The sequence below is a fragment of the Rousettus aegyptiacus genome, unplaced genomic scaffold, assembly GCF_014176215.1.
Source record: "Rousettus aegyptiacus isolate mRouAeg1 unplaced genomic scaffold, mRouAeg1.p scaffold_m13_p_2, whole genome shotgun sequence".
NCBI classification, from domain to species: Eukaryota; Metazoa; Chordata; class Mammalia; order Chiroptera; family Pteropodidae; genus Rousettus; species Rousettus aegyptiacus.
The window spans coordinates 46213139-46229347 of NW_023416295.1; the positions used below are offsets into that span (position 1 = coordinate 46213139).

General features: G+C 42.6%; 1 long non-coding RNA gene across 4 annotated transcripts in view; it reads left to right on the forward strand.

Moving 5' to 3' along the window:
* The first annotated feature begins 1642 nt into the window (after positions 1-1642).
* LOC107505084 overlaps positions 1643-16209 on the forward strand; it is an 84791-nt gene continuing 70224 nt past the window's right edge. For all 4 annotated transcript variants that reach the window (XR_001595628.2, XR_004955555.1, XR_004955556.1 and 1 more), the window contains exon 1: positions 1643-1918. This is a non-coding gene — a long non-coding RNA (uncharacterized LOC107505084). The remainder of the gene's footprint in view (positions 1919-16209) is intronic.

The window sequence follows — 16209 nt, forward strand, 5'->3', positions numbered from 1 at the left end:
CTTCCCACCCACGCATGTGGCCATTTCACTGTGTTCTGGCCAAGGAGACGTGAGGGAGGTAGTGCAGCCCACCAGCCGTGTCCCTCAGTGACACCACCCCTTCCCCTTGCTGCCAGCCTGGAAAGTGGACATGGTGGTCGGAGTTCTAGCTGCTGTCTTAGATCACGGGGATGAAGATCACATCCTGGAAGTGACCGAAGCTAGCTGGGTCCCAGGCAATTTCATGGAGCTGCCAGACTAACCCTAAAGGAACTTCCTCTGGACTTCTTTTGAAACAGAAGAATAAAATCTTGTGTATTAAAGTCACTGTTTTCTGTCGCCAAAGCTATCACCAAACCTATCCCGACTGGGTGAATACTTAGCATCTTCTTAAAGTCTAAATATTTTAGTTTTGGTCAATAAGCAATGCCAATTCACATGTATTCCTCTGAACATGACTTTGAAATGTTTAGAGAAATAGGTAAATGGAATAACCCCAAACTTACAGATTCCCAAACATACAATTAGCGAAAATAGTATGGACACTGAGACAAAGTTTTCTTTCAATTTTTTTGTATCTGTTCTGTTCACAACATGTAGGAATGTATACTTTCATTCCATAAAATATTTAATGAGAACCAGGCCAAAAATAATGAGTAGTATAAATAAAAATAGAGTGAGGACAAGGAAAAAAAGCATGAATAGGAGGTCAGGACCAGGGAAAGGTAAAAACAGACAGAGGTACAGAAAAACAGTTTCCGAAGGGGTGTGTGTGTGTACATGAGACCAATTGAGGTATAGGACAAAAATATGCTAGAATGTTTTGAGACATTTTTTTCCATCCAAAAAATGAGAAGCATTAATATTTAGTACTATATAATATGTGCTTGTCACTGCTTCCCTTGGCTGGCTCACGACACGTCCAGAAGGCATCCCGAGGAGCTCTGGGCAGGTGTCTGCACCCACAGGGGCCAGAGAGCAGCCTCATTTGCCTGGTCGCTTTTGTCAGGCTGTGACATCTTGCTTTACACGTGTGTTCAGTTATGTGGATTTCTGCTTTATGTCATCCATGTTTAAGTATACCCTCGCAAAAGGAGGATAGTAACTTAAAAATATTTCAGCAAAGAAACTGCCGGTTTTGCTTATCGTTCTACTTTATCTTCAAGGGAAGAAGAAGAAAACGGCAAAGCTGGTACTTCTCGTGCCCTTTGGCCGAATTCCTCCTCAGCCTCATTAAAAGTGAATACGATGACAGTCCAATCTAGGTGCAGCTGAGAGAAGAGGCTAAAACAATTTTGAAATTTTTAGAAGACCCTTTGAAATAGGAACTTAAACCCTCAGTCATTAACAATGACCTGTGGCCTCTGGGTACATTACACTTTAAAATACCAGGCAGTAGTACATAATCAGGTACATGCATATAATTTATAAACAGACAACAAACATTTATTAGGGGGTTGTCTTTAAATTTTTCCCCATGGAGATGATGAGATTAAAAAAACTTTGAGGATCTTTGGTATAGGCTTATAATAGGCCCATGCTGTAATATGAATTTCAAATTGGACTCTGAGCTTCCTGGCAGCTTTAAAAAATTAAGGGAGAGAGAGAGAGAGAGAGAGAGAGAGAGAGAGAGAGAGAGAGAGAGAGAGAGAGATGGGCCATTAGAACATAATTCTCAGCTTCCGAAATGACAAAATGTGCTATTTCCTCAAGGTAAGTAAAGCTTTTCCTCAGCTTAAAAAAACGAAACAAAACTTTTTTTTTTTTTTACGGATCTTTCCTACGGTGGACCATGCCCTCCCAATTTTTCCAAAGGCAGACTCTGTAGGAGTTTCATGTGACTGCTTCACAAAGGATTTTTGGTAAACGTTGACGGCAACATATCCAGATGAAGCTCAATGGAAGAAATTCTGCCAGAGACCAGGAGAACACCACTCAGGTATTTCACTTTTTGGGGTCCATCTAAATCCAAGGATCAGACGTAGAGTAAGTGTGTCCTTCTGTAATTGTCACTTCCTCCAGTGGGGCGTTATCAGTTGGAGTGGCTGGCAGTCAGCCTGAGCTTAGCTTCTCTGATGAGGGTCAGGGTGCCCACTTGTTGGGGCGCATTCATGTTCTAGAGAGACTAAACAGAAAGGCAATCTTTTAGAGAAAACAAAGGCTGTCCTGACTGGGGTAGAGATCTACCCACTTATGCCAAGGGTGGTGCCCAGGGTAAAGCCACAGATGATAAATTGGGCCCCAGCTCACATGGCAACAGCATTGAGGGGTGTGCTTATCATCTGGCTCTGTGATTCACGTGTCCCTAACGTGAGCAGCCAGATGGAAGTTTTCCCCATTCATGACCTTGATTGAATTTCAGGGAGTGACTTTTTTAATGCTTCCAGATCTCAGTGACTGCTTTCCCTCAACCCTAATGTGTGTGTTCCTTTGGCAGTCACTAGCTGGTCAGGAACATGAACCCCAAAACCAGGCTACTGAGTTTTGAACCCTGGCTCTACCATGTACTAAATATGAGTTTTGGGGAATTTACCTCTCTTCCTTGTGCCTTAGTTTTCTCATTTTTCAAAATAATAACAACAGCAGCAGCAGTAGCAGCAATAATAATAATAATAATAATAATAGTAATAATAATGATAATGGACAAAAATAATATCATATAACAGTGACAATTAAATGAATTAATACCCGTAAACTGCTTAGGACAGTGCCTGGAACATAGTAAGTGCCCAGTAAATGTTAACTATTACTATCATAAGCAAAAAGGCACATAAATATAAAGAAATGATTGTTTCTGGAATCAGGCTGCCTGGAGTCAAACCTTGACTCTGCCATGTGCCACCGTGTGGTCTCGTTACGTCCTTCTTTGTATCCTGAGACTAGGACTGGCACTTTGCATGTGGGCTACTGTACAGGTTACATGGATGTCATCTAGAATATGGTCAGGACAGGGGCTGCACATAGCGAGCACTCCAGACTGTCACCTGTTACTACTGTAAATGCTGTCAGTACCTGGGGTCTTTGCAGTGCTAACCCTGTGTTTTTAGGCGAATTTTACATTTAAAGAGCTCAGTTTTCACTGTTAGCCGATAACTATTGACTGATGGTTTGAGGCTTGGCTTAAATTCAAACCAGGGCCCCTCACCTGTTTGTCTGACATAGGCATGGGCTTTGGATGCCCCCTTTTCTTGTGCGCTGAGTTCCTTCAATCTGTGCAAAATGATTGCTAGAGCATTGGCTAAAAAGATAGATCGGCGTATATTTTTCTTTATAAATTTTTATTTCATAATTTTGTTAACATCTTTGAAGCCCAAATGGAGATTTGTGTTCATTGTATTCTCCTACGACTCCCAGCTCTGTTGCAATCCTCTGATCTTCCCGTGGGCCTCCTACCTCCCGTTCTCCCCACCCCCCTTCCCTCCCTCCCTTTCTCTCCCTCTCTCCTCCCTCTTCCCTTTCTCCCCCTGCCCACTGGATGACATTTCCTCAGAAGCTGCCAAAAAATCTTGATACTCTTGCCTAGCAAACTGAAAACTTGCAACACTGAAACAATGGTATATGTTGGGCGTTTTTCCCCAGCTCGAATGTGAAGACTGAAACAAATTTGAGTGATATTTTAGGAATCTCTTCCCCTCTCTACCACTCTACCTACCTGCCAGGTTCTTCATATACTGCAATTATTGGCTTCAGCTTCCAAATGAAGCTCTATGATGGCCTTCTGGTGGAGGGATGGGAGGCCACGTCCTCACTAAGGCAGTTAGATCACTTGTGCTGGTGGCCCAGTTGGGACATCTGGGACCTCATTAAAAAGTTAAGTTGGTTGCCAAAGAGCTTTTGAAAAATTTAAATCTCCTTAACCACACAAAACCTTACACTTTGTTTACTGGTATACACTGATGTGTGTACTGATTGTTTAATGTGGAAACCTGTTTGTGCCCATTGGTGGACTGTCCCTGCCCCAAGTACCTGTGCCATGTTCTTTTCCTTACCCTGGTTGCTTTGGAACCCATGTGTCCCCATGATCCAGAGTATCGTACCTGGATTAAACCAGATGGTGAGGTTGAATTTTGCAGAGCCTCGCCATGCTACAGGTCTGGTCCCTGTGACAGAGGCCCTGAGCTGGGCATACAGGAACCTCTCCGGGAGGTTAGCTCTTCTCCCCCCTTCTTCCTCCCCCACCCTTTCTTCTCCATCAACATGGCATCTTTCTGTACCCAGGGACCCAGTCTTGCTCAGTAGCTATTTACCAAAACCTGTCAAGGAGTCAGATGATAATTAAAATACTAATAGTGCTCAATCAAGTATATTCAGAAAGAATCTGGGGGGTGGAGGAGAACCGTCATCCTTCCTCTTCTGACCTATCCACTTCTTGCTGACTCTTGAAGAATATTTGAGAGGGTGAGTGTGTGTTCCTAATTTTCTAGTGACTTCTGAGAAGCAGCTTCTAGTCATTTTATCCTATAAAGGATAGTTGCCTCGCTGGGCCTGCCCTATGATATCCCAGTCTCCTGTCTGCACTTTGTAGTTCTTATCTTTTGTGGCAGGTCTTGATCTCAGGGGCTTTGCTGGGAGCTTTGACAATGGTTCCTAAACTTTTCTACACATTGGAATCACATGAGTACCTTCAACTAATACTGATGCCTGGCTCTAAGCCCCAGACATTCTGACTCGATTCGTGTCAGGTGCTCCCCGGGCTTTAAAATCTCCCCGGTCTAATCAATTCTAACGTGCAGCATAGTCTGAGAACCATTGTCACAGCAGCCTAACACCATGTCAGATACAGGGATACTAGATAAATTGCTGATTTTTTGCGTGTGGGTGGGGTATGGCCCAATGAGTGTCATGTAGCAGGTGTGGGGTGGACCCCAAAATGTACATTTGTAGCAAGTTCCCAGGTGACACTGCTGCTGCTGGACCAGTGGCCACACTTTCAGCACTGCTCCCTTTGAGCAGTGTTTTCCTTCATTCTCCAGGGCACTTGTTACAGAACAAAGACCCCCAGGTCCCATCTCGGTCTGCTGAACCTGACGCTCCAGGGGAGGAGCCCGACCTTAGTTTTGTTAACAGGCACCTCGTGGCTCTTATGTGGACATTTAAAAATGGTGCCTTAAAGCAACACCAAGCAAAGAAGCAGACTCACAAGTCTATATAGTAGAATAACAAATATTTGAGTTTGAGATTTTGGAGTTGCTAGTAGTTTTGTTGGTAATTTAAAACAAACAAACAAACAAACAAACACATGCTAAAGTAGATATATTGGTTGAGAGATGCTGAAAGCCTTCCTTTTTCATGTTGTAGGACTTTCCCCCTATTTCTATCCCAAACCCAGCCCTAGACATTAGTATTGGAGCTTCTAATGGATGGCAGGACTTAGCTAAAGCAGTGGCTCTCTTGCCAAACATTGATCAGCATTGCAGTGCCTTCTTTTATATAAATATAACTGATCTCAACTTATTTTTGAACCCCTTTCAGCAGATAATTAGAGGACTACAGAAGAATTTAAATTTGAAAACTGAAGACAGATCCCTTTACTTTCTGATTAAAACAGTAACCTTAGGCTCCTAAGATAAATGCTCCATCTTTGGATGTTTCTCCCCCTTCTCCTTCCCTTGGCCAATCTGGTTTCTGGAGTAGGGGGATGCTTGTATATTCAGTATGTCAAGGGAGATGAAGATAAACCTGTTTCCAATTTTGAGGGTCACCTGTGAGTGGTCTTAGTAACCCTGCCTGCATTGTCATGATTATCCCAACAACTCTCAGGCCTACAGGTGACTTTCTCCTGGGGTGGCAAGTCTTGTGTTTGGTTGGCAATGGGCCCATGGCTTAGACCTTCAGATGGATACTTCTCAATCCCTGTAGGCATTTGTTCTGATGAAGAGAGAGAGAGAGAGAGTCTATATATACATTGGTAGATGTCTATGAATTTTCTTGGGCTCAGGGTGATTCAGTGACTTCACCTGAATCACAGAATCTGCTCTTTAGTAATTGACCAAAATGCAGGTTACTCAGTTCCTGGACCAGGATCTGGGATGTTTGCCCATCTCCTGGCTCCATCTCTACCCCTGTTCCTGCCCACAGCTTTATGCCATCCTTAATAGTACCTTGTTTCATTCTTTCTCCATATGCTGATCCTAACTTTTCTCAGATTCATGAGACGATTTGCTATGAGAGTAGCAGAAAGGGTTGAGTCAAAATCTGCTGGCTTTAGACTTAAGTCTGAGATAGGCCTCAATTTCCAAAGACCAGAAATGCCAAGCTTTGTAGAAAAACATTCTATTTGCTCATTTGTTCATTAACTCACTCACTCATGCATGTATTTATAGAACCTCTACTGCGTATTGGCATTGTGCTGGGTGGGTACCAGGGAACAAGAAGACAGCAAGAAGACAGCAAGGCCCCAGACATAGGCATGTAAAAATTAAATTGCAATATTAGGTAGCCCTTTGATTAAGAGCAAAGTATTGATGCTCTAAGTGAGAGTTTAGGGGAGAACATGCGTGTGTGCAAGAATAGTAAAAGAAGCTTTCATTGAGGGGGTGGGTCTGAGAGCCAGAATCAGGGCTGAGTCAAAGCTCAAGGCAGGAAGGACCTGGCAGGTTTTGAGGTTCAACTGTACAAGATGCCACACACTCAGATGATGAGTGTGGCCACTGCCATTAGTAGCCTATGTATTTCTAGAGAAATGAGGACCTGGTGCAGGTGAGTTCTAGTGAGTTGTCAGACACCATGGTCATTTACAAACCGGGGGGAAGAGGGGGGTGGGTGGAGCAGAGGAGCTGGAGGCTATTGAAAAAAAGAATGAGGAGCAAGGAGAGGGGTAATGTTAGATTCTGCACCACCATGAAGTCATTACGGTTCATATTATTTTATCGAGAACAGATGTTGTGATTCGAATGGATTCAAATACCAAAAAAAAAAGCTAAATCTTACATGTCCTAAACTCTCTAAGCTTAGGAAAACTGGAAACTTTACCATCTCTTGATTTCAGTGCTTCACTGGTGTAGTAATCTTACCTGAGAAAGGTATAATACTTTTCCTCTCATAAGACTTGAGGATGAAACGTATGGGGGAAAGACAACATAAGGAATATTTTTGCAGGACTAGTAGTAAATTCAAGTTATCCTTGCACAGCTGGATATGTTCATTGGCCTGACTCCAAAAAGTTATAAAGGGAATATGAGCAAATGCAGCTTTCGCTCCTCAGAGTTCATCAAAATCCAAATCTTTTACAATTTTTTTATGTCGGCCCTAAAACGTTACTTGACTGAAATAATCTTCCCCTCGATAGCAAAGAATGTCTCACAAACTACAGATTAATTGGTCAACTTGACATTCCAGGTTCCCAATAGCTAATTCTGTGCCCCCCTTTTCTAGAATATGGTTCTTGTGGGTGATTTATGGGTAGAAATGATTTAAGGCTCAATTACTCTCCTTTTAACAACCCCCGTAGTACCTCTTACTCTGAATTGTATAGCATTTCCCACTGAGTTCCCTGTGCTCCAAATAATTCTTCTCTCTATTTTAATGTGCTGAATTCTTCCTTGACTTTAAGACTCACCTTGAAAGAAAAATGAACATTTATTGATATATATTCATATATACCAGACACAGCACCAGCCTTTGACATTGGTTATCTGTATAAAATGATCAACAGCTCTTTGAAGAAGATATTATTTTGCACGCTCCCCCCCAAGTTTTTCATTTTACGGGGCTCAGAGAAGTTAAGGAACCTGCCCACTGCCACATGTGGTGGTAGATGTGAATTAGGGTGACTACAAGTGCCTCATTGATTTCCCCTCTTCTGGAGAAGGGCCTCCAATACACAAGGGGTAGGAGAGGGCACCTGGCCCTTGTCAGACAAACCAAGTTGTTCCTTGGGGGTTCCGAATTCGGGAGAAGGAGCTAATTTCACCTTGATGCTTAATCTGGGCATGAGGAAGAGCTCACGGTTTCACTATGTGGACAAAGACAGCCTGGAAGAAATAATGCTGACTCAGAGAGAGATGCAGAGGAAAGAAAGCATGCTGGGGCTTGTGGTCCCTGCTCGCAGCCTGGTCCCGGCTGTCTCTGATGCCCAGGGCATATCTGCTCTTCCTAGATGGGGATGTAATAAGTCTCCCCTTTCGCTCAAGCTAGTTTGGTTTTCTATGTTTTACAATTGAGTCTTCATTTTCCTGGTGAGCAGGTTCTAGAACACATGCATTTTCTGTCTGCCATCTGGCATGAATGAGGTTGCCTTCAACAGGCTGTCCCTGGCTTCATCCTGTGGATAACCTGTAAGTGATTTCATTTGGTCACTCCTGCCTCATGGCCTTCTTCTTACATTTGGGGAAACAAAGAAGAAAGGCAAGAGTTTGTTGATACAAAACCCAATTTCATGCTATGGTCATAATGAACGCTGTGTTCTGTTCCATGTGAGTTTCCTGAGGACAGAGACCAGGACTTTTGAATTATTATATATGATAATAGAATATCTTCATTGTAAATACATTAAATAATGTGACTTTGAAGACTGAATCTAAATGAAGTCTTGGAAAAAATTCTGAAATTAGGCTGTCTTTGAGTTAACAAACAGGCAAGCGCACAAATGCCCAAGCTCATAAATTTGGCCGAGAGAGGAAAAATATAGTCATTGGAAAGGAGGTAAACAGCAACAAAAGTTGTGGAAGAGTCATTGAAGGCCCAGTGCTTCATCACGAATATTTATCTGCCTTCCAAGTTCCTGAGAACTTAAAGAACAGAACAATAAGGCCGGGGCCTCACTTGAAGGAGCTCTCAGTCCATTTTAACTATTAGGGCAGCTGAGAAACTCGGATTTGACAGGCAGGCTCAGTGATGGGAAGGTGAGAATGGAGAGACCTCAATAAGCTGGACCTTCTCAGTCACTTTCCTTGGCCCCGGGCTCCTCCCTGTAGTCATAGAACATATAGTCGTAGAAACTTCCTTCTAGCTCTAAAATATAATCATTCTGTGAGCAGGAAGAATAGCAAATGCAATTTTCTAATGGAATCCCAGTAGACATCTGCTTAGACAATGTGCATCTTCTAAAAAAGGCAGAGGAGACTCAATTAGCATTGTTACTTCTCTGCTCAGTTGGGGCTGATGGAGGAAATATACCATGGGAGCCAGCGAGACATTGTGACTCCTATTATTTTCCATGACCGAGTTGTCTTTGTCATCTGCTTTTAATTAAAAAGAAAAAAATCCTCCTCATCCCCACCCCTGGCCCTTTATAAAGAGCAAAGTCAAATCTAAAAATAACAGAAGGGGCAGGCTTAAACTGACAGACAAGGAAACCCTGGAAAATCAGAAGTGGAGCCTAGAAGAGTTTGAGCTGGAAGCATCTGCATGGGAATTGCCTGCGCTGGAATAGATGATACAATATATGAGATCATCCTGTTGATTTCGGGACTGCATTGAGATTTTGGCTTTGGCTCTCAGTGGAAAGTGGCTGATTCCTGCATGGCAGAGGAGAGAGAAGTGTAAAAATATGAATGTTTACTTACAAACAGAGGGAGAAAATAGCACCTCTAATAGGTACGGAACTGAGTCTTAGCCTGCTTTTCAGAAAGACTGGCTGTGGATTGAATTCAGTGAGTGGACTGGAGAGGCTCCAGGAGGGCAGCTAAAAGCAAGCTAGTTTCCTGAGGGAGTTGGTGTCTGGGCATGAGCTTCCTGGGAGGAGGGTCCTGGAAGTGAATCCTGCCTGCACAGGGATTACCAGCATTTGTCTCCTTAGAATGCCCATGAGTGTGTTTCGAAAGAGCAGGAGAGGTGTGTGAGGCAGGCCAGAAGAAGGTGGTGTTTCTTGAGGTAGAAGGCACCTCCTGGAGGAGTTCTGGGCCTGTGTAACTGACTTTATGTGTCCTTCCCCAGGGCTGAAAAGTAGGGCTTACTGGTCTAGGTGGTTTTGTAGCAATGCCAGCTATAGTCATTGGATTCCTTAGAATACTGTTAGTCATTGGATTCCTTAGAATACTGTAGAAACATGCAACCCCAAAGCTCAGTGGTTTTACACAGCAACCTTCAGTTCTAGCTCCTGTTAGATGTTCCACCCAAGTTGGCAGGAAGCTCTGCTCCACACAGTCAGTTAGAAACCCGTGGTAACAGAGGTTCTACCATCTTGTAGCTGCACCATCTGGAGTATGTTAACTCCTTATCACCCTGGAGGGTCCCATGTAGGCTTTTCTGTGTTTCACCCTAGAAATGACACTCCCTTCTTATTACGGTCCATTGGTCACATGGCCATGTCCAACTGCAAGGGGACTGAGACTTGAAAAGTCTGTGTGCTCCAATCAAGGAATGGTGAGGCTTCATATGGCATGCAGCACTGATCACTGGGCAATGCTGGAGGGTAACATATTAAAGAACAGTTGAGTGGGGTCTCTCACAATACAGAAGAGATGGGGGGATGGGTAAGCGGTAGAAATGTGTACTGATAAATATAGCACAGTATTTCCAGAAGTTGACAGGCATCAAACTGTCATGTTTGTGCATTAAGTCAGTTGTGTGTGTTTTAAAGGGGCAGGAATCCAGACTAGAATAATTTCTATACTGTTATCTTGGTGACTATTCCTGGAAACTCACATATTTAATTTGTAGAAGATGAGTGTTTGCCATGTGTATGTGTGCATGTGCATGTATGTGTGCGTGTGTATGACAAGTAACAAGGACTTATTTTTATGGAAAACACATACTGTTACTCTTATTTTGGGTTAATATTGATTGCATATCCATATGACATGACACTCTGTGGACCTCTCGTTCTCCCTCTCCATGAAAAGAAAGAAGTAGAGGAGCTTAAATATAAGAACAGAGAAGAAAATTTTAATAACTTTTTAAAGAAATCAAGTACTTTGTGAACAATCAAAATCCCATGAGAGTGCATAGTGGTACAAAGTGTGTAAGTTCATTGAATTTGCAGTTTATATTTCCAGCTAGAAGGCTTTGCCAATGTTTCAACTGTTACAGTAATTTCCTTGTAGTTTATATGATCTGTGGGCATAATAATAAGGCAGTGATTGAGACGTTCTACCGTTTGGTTGTTTTGTGGATTATTAAGCAAATGTCTTACATAGCACATACCATTCTGATGATAATGCATTGATGGTACCTAGTGAATTTAGTCTCAATCCATTTTTTAAAAATTAACCATAACTATTTAGCAAATATTTGTCATTCTGTTTGCTGAATTTCTACTTGCTATTTTTCTAACTATTTAGAAAAGTCTTCTCTACCATTTAGTTAAAGGGGATAATGAGCATGATTACTTCTTATTTTGTCATATGACTTTCTAAACTTTAACTATAATAATTCAACATAGATTTATTGAACATATCCTCCATGTCATCTTTACATTCATCTTATTCCCAAGATTAAAAAAAAAAATGAATCTAGAAGATTTAAAAACTAGTCCTAGAGAGAGGAAAGAAAGACTTCGAGAAACAGTACAATTATTTCAGAGCTTCATAGCAACTTTAAACATTTGCCACTAGGGAATCAATCACAATCTAAACGGTAGTAGGCTGCTGCCTTCCTCATGGAGCCTGAGGATACCTGGCAGGGTCGTGTCACTGTGAAGCTGATGGTTGTAAGGGGAGGGGATGTTCTCCTTCCCACAGTGCGCCGCACTGAGCATCTTTTCTTTGGTGTTGGGGAAGAGGCTGGGTCTAAGAGGACTCTCAACCATGCTTTCTAAGAAACATGGTTGTTAAGGGGTTGATGGACTTTCTAGTAGAAGTCACCAACATTAATATATTTGAAAGTTATTATCAAAAATAAAATGTAAAAAAATAAGGGAAAGTTTTCGACCCTTCTCACATCATGGCGTTGACAAAACCCACAGTATCTGAGCAGCACAGGTGCAGTGTGACCTCTCTAGACTGTGCTCTGGAGGCAGATGTTACACTGACGTCTCACAGGTTAAAATAATAATTAGGAATTTAGGATGTTTTTAGAGAGAGCTATACAACTCCAGTTCAAACTTAATTTCAACAAGAAATAGGTTCAATTTTCTCTTTACAAGAATGGTAGACTATCGCCATTTCCTGGCCTACCTGTAACGCACTCAGCCTGCAGCGAGCTTCGCCGTGTGGCCCCAGAAGTTCTGCTGTGGTGGGGGTCGGGAGAGTGGTGACCTTATTTATTTTTTATTTTAGCTCTAACTAGCCGTGTAACTCTGGCTTATCTATGAACTCCTTTTCACCGACGGCAAAATCATCAAATTGGTAATTTTTAAAGGAGTGCAGTGCTGAAACAGCATGATATAAGTCTAATGTTCTTCAGAGGGCTGTGTATAAGTTCAGTGATTTTCTTTTAAAGAGGACAATCAGATTTGAATGTCAGGTGGTCTTGACATATTCCTTGTGGATTTTCATAAAGAGGTCTCTAACTGCCAAGACTAGTCAGTGGGAAAGGGATAGTTACTTTAATTTTCCCAACGGTGTTGAGAAAACTGGATATCCACATGCAAAAGAATGGAATTGAACCCCTGTATTATACCACTAACAAAAATTAACTCGAAATGGTTAAAGAGTTAAACGTTAGAACCGAAACTCTAAAACTAGAAGAAAACACAGGGAAAAGGCTTCTTAACTTCAGTATTAGCCATGACACTATGGATCTGACACCAAAAGTGCAAGAAACAAAAGCGCAAGAAACACATCCAACCAAAAAGCTTCTGCACAGCAGAAGAAACAGTCAAAAAGATGAAAAGGCAACCTATGGAATGGGAAAAAATATTTGCAAGCCATATATCTGAAAAGGAGCTAATATTTAAAGTATATAAGGTACTCATATAGCTCAATAGCAAAACAAACAAACAATCTGATGAAAAAATGGATGGAAGACTTGAATAGACTTTTTTTTCTTTACAAAGAAGACATGTAAATGGCTAACAAATACATGGAAAGGTACCAAACATCACTAATCATCAGGGAAATAGATATTAAAACTGCAGCAAGATTTTACCTTACATCTGTTCCGATGGCTATTTTCAAAAAGACAAGAGATTACAAATGCCGGTGAGGATGTGGAGAAAAGGGTACCCTTGTGCATTATTGGTGGGAATGTAACTTGGTGCAACCACTGTGAACAGTATAAAGGCTCCTCAAAAAATTAAAAATAGAACTATAAAAATTAAAAATAGAACTATATGATCCAGTAATTCCACTTCTGGGTATATATTCAAAGGAGAGAAATCACTATCTTGAAGAGCTAAGTACCCCCATGTTCATTGCAGCAGTATTCACAATAGCCGAGACATGGAAACAACCAGTGTCCTTCGAGAGATGAATGGATAAAGACAATGTGACATACATATGCAGCCATAGACAAGGAGGAAATCCTGCCGTTTGCAACAATGTGGATGGACCTTGAGGGCATTATGCTAAGTGAAATTAGTCAGACAAAGACAAATACCATATGATCTCACTTATATGTGGAATCTAAAAACATCGGAACTCGTAGAAACAGAGGGTAGAATGGTTGTTGCCAGGGCCTGAGGGAGATGTTAGTGAAGGCTACACTCTTTCATTTATAAGTTTCAGGGATGTACTGCACCTCATGGCGATTATAGTCAATGATACTTTCTTGTCTACCTGAAAGTTGCTATGAGAGTAGAGTGTAGAGTGTTCATGTTCTCAGGTAACGACAACGGTAACAACAAAATGGTAAGTACGTGAGGTAAAGGATGTATTAACTAACCTTACTGTGGTAAACATGTCACATTATATATCACATTATGTATCGAATCATCACACCGTACACCTTAAACTTACACCATGTTATCTGTCAGCTACATCTCTGTAAAGCTGGAGGAAAAAAAGGTCTCCAGCTGCTAATCAAGCCTGGCCATGTTGTGCCTTGGACGGGTCTTCTCCTGGCCCTGTTGGTGGCCCCGTAAACAGAGAAAAGCTTTTCTCAATCGTGAATAAGGAATAAGCCAGGCACCAAATGGCATTAACCAGAGATTTGTTCTGAGAGAATCAAGAAATTGCTGGGGAGGTGCCAGGAAGTGTGACTGGTAGTGCTAACCCGGTTTCCTGGCTAGATTCAACTCACCGTTTCCATCGCAATGAGCTGGATCTTCACCGTTTGTGCCCAGGGTGATGTACTAGCTCAGTTACATTTGGTGCCAGCTCACTGTTGACATTTGGCAAGGACTTGGTAATCTGATACTCTCGTTTATCCTTTTAAGTAGGGGAGAAGGAAAGACCTAACTTACCTTCTTCAGCTAAAACTAAACCCCACTTGCTTCCAGAAAATGTGAGGTGAAAACATGACACAAGTTTTTCCTTGAGCGCTTTGCACCATGCACTGTTGAGCCAGATTCTTTTGTTTGGCCTGTGTCTCCCGTGGTCTTCCTCATTTCAGATGATGACAACTCTATCCTTCCAGTTGCTCAGGCCAAAAGCCCTAGAGTCATTCCACATTTAACAGGCCAGGAAATCCTCTTGGCTCTATCTTTACTCAATATCCAGAATCCAGCCTCTCCTTACCACTGCCGCTGCTACCACCCGGCTCCAAGTCCCTATCATCTCTTGGCTGGACTCTTTAAGCAGCCTCCTAATGACTCTCTCTGTTTCTCCTATCATTGACAAAGCAGCCAGCCTAAGTGATCCTGTTATAATATAAGTCAGATCACATTATGTCTCTGCTCAAAACCTTTGTTTTATCAACTCACTCATGGTAAAAGCGAAAATTCTAATCGTGCTCCGTAAGGCCCAGCAGGATCTAGCCCTGTGCTGACTCTCGGACCAATGCTTCGACTCCTCTTGCTTATTCCTCTCCAGCCATGTAGAGCTCCTTATTTCTCAAGCAAGCCAGGTACACTTGTGCCCCAGGACCGTCGCACTGACTGTATGCACTGTCTGCAATGCTCTTTCTCGCAGACAATGGTCTAGCTGGCTTCCTCACCTCCTTGGGTCTTGACTTAATGCCTCCTTCTCAGAGAGGCCTATAGAGCTCTACTATCTAAAAGTATAAGCTACCACTGATAGCATCAGTACTCCTTCCTGCTTTCTACTCCTCCATAGTACTTATACCATCTAGTGAATGGTATTTTTACTTATTTGATTTATTTTCTTTCCTCATTAGAATGTAAGTTTCTTAGAGGCAGGGATTTTTTGTCTGCTTTGTTTACTGTGGATCCCCCAGCAGCTAGGAGAGTGCCCGGTACATAGTAGGCGCTCAGCAATGACCGGATGGTGGGGGAAACACTGCCCTGAGGCCTCAGGATACCCAACAGGAATGCTGCACACTCAGATCAGTTTCTTGCTCTTTCCAGAGAATGTTACAGAATTGTACCATTTCGTCTTCCATCTGGACTTTGATACTTAGACTGTGTTAGAGCTGTCGGCCCAGGCTCCAGCACTTCTCGTTCTCCAGAGCTTTATGGCTTGATGAGAATCATGGGAATGAGTAGACCCTAAGTGACTTTGAGGCTTGAACAGCCACTCTGGGTTTGAGTACTTTGTCCTCTGGTGCAGTGCTTCTCATCCTCTGATGTGCACATGAGTCACCTGGGGGCTTGTTAAGATGCAGATTCTGATTCAGAAAATCTGAGTGCAGCCAGTGTTCACCTGTCTAACAAGCTCCCAGGTAATGCCACTGCTGCTGAATATCAGCAGTAAGGTCCTAGTGCACACCTTTCTCCGGGCAAACATTGGAATGCCCCCTTCCTCCAATATTGCACCGGACTCTGAGAATCGCCATTTAAAAAAACCAGAGCTCTGAGGCTGGGGCTCGTTCAAGTCCCCCGGGACTTCCTGATGGTTAGCAACACCTGTGCCGGGAAGACCCAGTCTTGATTAGTGCCGCACCCATCACTAACCCTTCTCCCAGATTTTCAGCATCCTGAGCCTCTCCCAGGAAATCCTTAGCTTCATGCTTCTCCACCATAACCCACTTGCAGCTTTTTCACATAAACCGAGTTTGGCTTTTTGGAGAAAATATAGGCTGTCAAGTTTCAACTTCCTTCCTCTTCCCACAACTTCATGCTCCCTCTGGTTTCAGAGAAAGGGGCCTGCCCTTTCATGTCCTCTCCTCCGGCTTCCCCAGCATCCTGCCCCAGCAAGCGGCAGTAGAGCAGAGTTGTTTAGTTCTTTAGCTCTGACATCAGATAGCCAGGATCTTACCAGCTGAATGACTTTACCTGGGTTACGAACCATCTCGAAGCCTCACCTTACTTCTAAAATGGGGATGAGGACAGTGTCTACTTCATGGAGTTGC